The sequence below is a fragment of the Thermobia domestica genome, chromosome 15, assembly GCF_964235325.1.
Source record: "Thermobia domestica chromosome 15, izTheDome1.hap1.1, whole genome shotgun sequence".
Classification (NCBI taxonomy): domain Eukaryota; kingdom Metazoa; phylum Arthropoda; class Insecta; order Zygentoma; family Lepismatidae; genus Thermobia; species Thermobia domestica.
Genome location: NC_137468.1, coordinates 184,736,159 through 184,743,633, shown reverse-complemented (window position 1 = coordinate 184,743,633; position 7,475 = coordinate 184,736,159).

Below are 7,475 nucleotides of genomic sequence, written 5' to 3'. Positions count from 1 at the left end.
AGTTACTGTATCTGTCATAATTAAATGTGATAATTGGTTTGGCGAAACAAAAATTAGACCAAACGATTCAATATAGTTTTAATTCAAAGTATGTAAGAGGAAGTGACAAAGAAAGGGCCATTATATCAAATAAGACAAAGAAATAAAGCATTAAACATGTTCTACGTATTAAGGTTATTCTTCTGTGTATTTTGACTTTATAAAATTTTGTATAAGGAGTGAACAAATAAAACCCATTCGGTACTCTTAGTAGGACAAGTTGAAGACATAGGATTGCATTGTTGTAATGATGTGTATGCTTGTAGCATTTAATGTAGTGATCATTGTGAAACGTTTCCTGTCTTTGCAGGAATAAGATTTGAACCATGACATTCACTATCCCAAATTCGTCCAGATCGGATTAAGGAGCAGTCATCCAGTTTCTGAATGCAGTGCAGAGGCATGTCAACCGGCTGAGGCGTGTCGTCCGATGAAGTAAGTATTACTGGTCTTTAGTATCAAAGAACTACGTAGTCTCTTAGTGTTTTAGAACAACTTGTGACGAAGGTTTCGTTGGTTAGTTTCAAATAAGAGTCCCTTTCCAGCACCGAGGTTAAATGAAACGTGTTCCTGTACTTTAAGGAATCCAAACCGTCATTACGTGTTAAAGGTTTCCGCCAGAATCCAACCTGATACACTGCACTAGCCAGTAGACCGGGGGAAAGGGCTAACTTCTAACATATAAAGGTAATCAAAAAAAATTATATTGTTTTTTCACCCACCACCTTCGAAAATCGATATGTCATCTACGACGTACATGGAAGATAAAAAATAGTCCCTATCAGCATCGACGACTTTCTGCCAACGTTCTGGAAGGTCCTAGGTTCCATCGCGGTAAAGTTTGGTGGGCCGTGAAGCGAAGAAGGTATCAAGTTCATATTGCTCCTCTACTAAGGATTTGAACTGGTGTCCTTTAAGGTGATTGTCCAAGAAATGGAACAGGTGATAATCGGACGATGCAGTGTCCGAAGAGTATGGTGGATGAAATAGTGTTTCCCATCCAAGGAGTAGAATGGTGTCCCGGGTCATCCTAGCCACGTGGGGCTTAGCGTCGTCCTGTAACAGGAGGACCCCTTTGCGATTCAGAAGTGTTGCTCCAAGTGTTTTGAGTTTTTCTTGAACATGGCTCAACTGCTGACAGCATACAACTACATTGATGCTCTGATCAGATGGTAGCAGTTCCCAATGGACGATGCCGCGAGCAGTCCACCAAACACGTAGGAGGACCTTCTTCTGGTGCAGTGCTGGTTTCGGCTGTTTTGGAACCGGTTCATGAAATGCCAACCAATAATGAAGGCGTCGTGGAGTTGCATACAGAACCCATTTTTCATCACACGTCAACACCTTGTCCAGAAATAGCTCCTTCCTCAGAACAGACAACAAAGAAATACAGATATCTGCTCGCGTTTCCTTCTAACCCGAAGTCAAATCATGTGGAACCCAATCAACCCAACTTGTGGTACTTCTCAAGTTGACGGAGGTGCTGCCGAATGGTTTCTATACTCACCCTGAATTGTTGTTCCAGTTTCTCACATGTCTCGCCACTGTTCGCCTCAATTGCTGTCTGAAGATCTTCATTTTGTATATATATATATATATATATATATATATATATATATATATATATATATATATATATATATATATATATATATATATATGTGTGTGTGTGTGTGTGTGTGTTGTTCTTACGGCACACGGTGCGTTTTCGAGTGTTTCGTCATCGTTCTTAAACTTGTTAAACCACCGCTGCAGTGTCCGCGTAGTTACGACACCTCATTAAAGGCCAGACATATCTTCTTCCCCGCTGCAGCTGCGTTTGACTCCAGAATGAACTCGTACAGCATGTATGCCCTTTTTGACGCTCTGTGGAGGACCCATGTTCACTCTGCCCTTACGCAAGTTCACGGTGTAACTGAAGTCCCACAGCCAGGAAGTATGTTGAATATACCCACACCAAGAACTGACCTTCGCTTTTTCTCCATTCACATTCAACTCACGGTGTGAGAACCAGTTCAACACAGACCTCCACGGAAAGCGACAGAACTTTCTTGGTAACCTTTCATAGTATATAAATATTATAGTAGTTTTCTGAGATTTTAAGGTCCACAAATAACTCATTGATTATTATTATTATTTATTGCAAACATGTATCTACATGTAAACTTTTCTTTACTGAAAAAAATATCACTAAAATAACTTTTGGAAGTTAACTTTACAAAGACAGGTTTTTTCAGTCCTACCTGCACACCTCCAAAGTCATAGGGTGCCAGAAATCTTTCGCATTCTTCCGCAATGTCCTGCCATCTCCATTCAAATAGATGTACAATTGGCTTTGTGTTATTGTTTGGAGGAGTTTTCTGCGATTTTCCACTCAGCACTAACAACACTAAAGCTATAAGAAATCTTATATTTACAAATGATTTTGAATTATTGACAGCTAAATTTCTGTAAGACAAATATGTGAAGAACATGTGGAATGCATCTGATCCAGTCCGTTAATCATAAATATTAGTAGAGATATTGAAATACATGAAAAGTTCTGAATCAATATGCACTTTGCTGAATCAATAGGTATTATGTACACTTGTTACTATGCTAAACCTCATTTTTCCGCAGTTTCGTATCTTATTTTTCACATAAAGAAGATATTTGTCTTATAATTACAGAGACTGTAGAATTGTCCTTCGTCAATATATTTTACAATGACATTCGCACATGCTGCATCTGTGCCAATATGTAATAAAGTGTTGTTTCGCTATTGGTTACAGAGTATTAGCAGATGTCGGAAGCATTGTCACTAGTTTCAAACACCTATGTTATGAACATCATTTATTTATTCAAGAAATATTGGGAGCAGCCTGAAAAAAAAAAATCACATAGAATATTTAGCGATCAATGATAATGAAATAGAAGGACTGTGTTTAACAGGCATGGGCGGCGACTAGAGGGGCAAAGAGGGGCAGTTGCCCCCCACTTTTTTGAAATTACACATTAATGAATATAGTTTCATTTGGAAATATAATGTTTAGTATGTATTATTGGTTCATAGAATAAAAATGGTGCCATAAAATATTTGTCGTTCTATGAGTACATATTGGTTGTCTTCCCGTGGAATTAAGAAAGCTACAGGAATTGCGTTTGAACTGCTACTAAAAATGGACCAAAAATTAACCTATTGGAGCGCCACAATTCAAGCGTACTTTAATTTCTTCTTGCAAGGGCTCGATATATTAGTCAGCCGCTCTGGAACTAATTGAGATAACATTTCGCAAGAAAAGAAGTCCTTCACAAGTTATTCTTTAATTGTACAAAAATCAACAGTTCCTAAAATGTATTTTTTTCTAATAATAAGGAATATTTTGATTTGATTTTTTTCAGTTTAACATCCTGTTCAGGAGCGAAGTTATATGAGACGTGGAGTTAATGATCAACATGGAGTCCGAACCACGTGAGCTCCCCCGAATCTCCGGAATCGAGCCCGGATCTCCCACGTCAAAGGCGTGTACGCTAACCGCTTAGCCACGAAGGAGTTCAGTAAGGAATATTAATTTTGCAGTGTAATATACGAGTTTAGGGGTGTACATATACAGTTTTGTATATACAATTAAATTTAGTGAATTCAGCATAATTTTAGGTTTTAGGATTATTTTGTATAACTGAAATATGAAGTGACTCTAAGTAGTGCTGAGTTTTAATATATTCCAAGAAAGTGAAAACTGTACTTAACGGCAGCGAATATGTTTCGGGAAGCTGCAAAAGTATTTCTTTAAATGTCGTAGCATATGCTTGTAGTATTCAATGTCATTCTAAGAGTAATAACACATATAACAGCATGCGTGGAATAAAAATATAAGTTGTTCATTAATTTCCAGTTTCAATATAACTTTTACAAAACAAACCTCATTATTCATTAGTATGATTATTTGATTAATCTTATCCTTTCTGTTTATTTGTTTTGCAAATTTGTTATTAAATAGACCCCTAATATGATCACACAATTTTCCAGACAGATATTCATGAGCAAGGAATCAAATCTCTTCTTACACCTTCGTTGTTTAAGAGTACAAAGGGCTAGTATCTACTTGAGTTGCTCTTGTCAATTTACTTAATAAATATGAAACAAGATATACGGTATTTTAACTAAAAAAGACAGTATCCTAATAGTTATACAACCTTTCGTCAAATAAAGTGTTACAAGCAACCAGGAAAACTAAAATTGATGTCAAATATTCAGATCATGACTTGCCCCCCCCCACTTTTAACGTCCAACCGCCGCCACTGTTAACAGGCCCCATTACGGAGAAATTAAAATACCGCTAATTTTACAGTAATTATGTGATATCTTCAAATAGATAAAAGGTAATCGAAAAGTGGAACAAGAGCTCGCTTATTTTATATGAGATACCGTTATCATCACTCACTTATCTGTAGGGATGCGCACGAGACAAGATTTGTGGCTCTCTTGTCTCGAAAATGTGCTGTAAAAGTGATGTCTCGACTCGAAACATGTATATTTCTCTATTGGAGGAGCCGTGTCTGGACTCGAATTTTGTCAGGAAAATCCTGTCTCGACTCGTCTCGTGCGCATCACTACTTATCTGCTTTTGACTTCCAGCCATCTAGAAAATCGGCATTTATTTCCGCGTTTCTAAATGGCTGCAAACGGAGAGCTACTAGTGGACCCGTAATAACGGAACCTTATGCAAAATAACATAGTCTAGCGCGCTCAGTTCCACATTTCGATTATCTTTTATCTATTTGAAGAAATAATGTAAAATTAGTGGTATTTAAATTTTGCAGTGATGGGAGAGAACTGTATCGACCAGGGACTGTATTTACAGATATGAGCACATCATGTGCTGGGGGTTAAAAGGCGTCTGGAAAAATGTCAGTCTAGATAATGGTCAATTGAATCAAACCCAGGAGCTCCAGACTACGACAAGAGAATGGTTCGGACTTATTCAAAGTCCTCAATACATTTTTTTTAAATAGTAATAATAATCACAAGGACATGTTATTTCGTATGGAATCTTCATTCAGTTCACCCGATCTTCACTAACCTTGGCATAAAGGTAGCGTTGTCCAAGAAACGAGACGAGACAAGTAATAAGAGTTCTTTGTCTTGTCTCGGAAAATTTGGACGAATTCTCTCTCGTCTCAATTTCCAAGATTTTTTTTCTTGTCGACTTTGTTTTGTAAATTTATGTATGCGTACAAAATTTATTCTCTGATTTTCTTAATTTCATCAAGAAGTTATCAGAATGCTTCTGCACCGAGAGATCCGCAAAGGAAGCACTTAAAACCACATTTGTTTTCAAAATATACTATATTGCGTAAGAAATTGCGTACTTTTTAGTGCTGATAAGTGCTCTTCATTATGCTTTTACAATTAGTTTATAAATTTATAGTCTTTATAGAATGAAGACTTGCTGTCCCAACTATTTGGCCATGAAGAGGTTGACAGAAGATCGCGATACCTGAAGAGCTGCTCGAAACCAATCTTTGAGATGGCAACTGAAGAACAAGACACTTCTTCTAACCAGTGAAGCCATATCTAGCATCTTGGTCCTAGATCTAGCATAATTCACATGCATTTAGCATCTAACATCTCGACTTTAGCATCTTGGCCAAATCTAGCATAACTTCATTCTTCCCTCAGGTGAACAAGAAAAGAACGAACATTTAGATGGTTCAAGAACTGTCTGGAATTATTCTTAGTTGAAGCGATGGTTGGAGCAATGAAACTAGTCAGTATTTCCGTGATTGTAACTTGTTGTTGAATTCAGAGAAATGTTCAAAAATAGCAAAACGTGACTCTACAAAACATATTTACTTACCCATAGTTTTATTACTACCAACTGAGATCTGAATGTGTGGTTATCTGGGATGTTTCTGTCCGTTTCAATTTACAACTTGAGAGCGGAGGGATATGAGCATCAGGGGGTCAGCTAGTAATACACTAAAAGAAATGCTTCAGGGCTGTGTCGGAAGCGGCATGTTGTGCATATGTTTCTTAAAATGTTATCCATTCATAAAATATAAATTCGACCTTCCTCCCCTATAATGTACCATTTACCAATTTATTTCATTATCATTCCTGACAGCATCATATTAGCTTTGTACATGAATACAGTTGAAACACTTCACTAAAATAATGAAGATAAGTAGGGGCGTTGGCTCAGTGGTTATATACGTTCGTGAGACTTCGTGCTATTCACATCGTCTCTCGCTCGCTGTTAGTGTTGTAACACACGACGAGTCGATTTAAGTTTGTGTACTGTGCGATTATCTTAGTGGGATATTGAATTTATTAGTGTCTTCTAGTCTTCTATTTCTTCGAGTGATTTTGTGGTCGTTCTACGACGAAATTTCGACATGAGTTGTTTACGTGAAAATTCCTTACGTATAAATTTTGGTCAAGTAAGTCAAAAGCCTTCTACAATTTTTGTCCATGAATGGATCCGAAACACGTTTAAATTAACCATAGATCAAATACACAGCATTGAACTGGACTATATCAAGAAACAACTGTATATTAAGTTAGTCAACAAGGTTCTGTGTGAACGAATTCTATCTTCTACTCATGGTGAAGTCAAATTCACCGATAGTGACAAGGAATATTTACTTCCTCTTGATCTCGCTGACAACAGTATTACCGTCGTTAAGGTGTCTTTGTGCCCCATGGAACTTAGTAATCAACAGTTAACACGAGTGTTTTCTCAGTATGGTGAAATACAGTCAATCCTAGACGAACAGTATTCTGCGGATCATGTCTATGTCACCCGTACTGGACGTAAATTAATTAAAATGAAGGTTAAACAAAATATTCCTTCATTTATTACAGTGTGTGGTTTGCGCCTCTTCTGTAGTTATTCCGGTCAAATCCAAACTTGCGCGTTGTGCAATTCACAGGACCATTTTGTTCAAGAATGCCCCCGAAAAAAAGGTCCGCCCTTCAAAGTTCACCCGCCAGTTCGCAGTTCTCCACTGCCACCGCTTCGTACCCCTTATAATCTCCCACATGAAAAGGTGTCTCTGCATACTGATAACTATACGGAATTTCCTCTGCTCACTTCTGCTCACCCTGGTATTTCTTCAAGTCCTGACGTTCCAGCACCTGAAACATCCCACGATCCCGTCATTCGTCCCGACCTACAAATGGAAGAAGATCGTACTACTGACCCGGAAGTTATTGCCCCTCTGGAATCTACTGCAGTACCTCAGTCTACTCCTGAATGTAAGGCCCAAGAAATTCTCAAGGAAGGACAATTAGCTCAGGTAGGTGACCAACAGTCAGTAAAGGATTTACAAATGGATTCTAGTGCTTCCTTGGACCACGATAATCAGTCTCTTGTGCCATTGGTAGCCGACTCGAATACCACCCGTGACCGGAATATGCAATCACTCACAAGTGATTCCGCCAGTGAATCCGA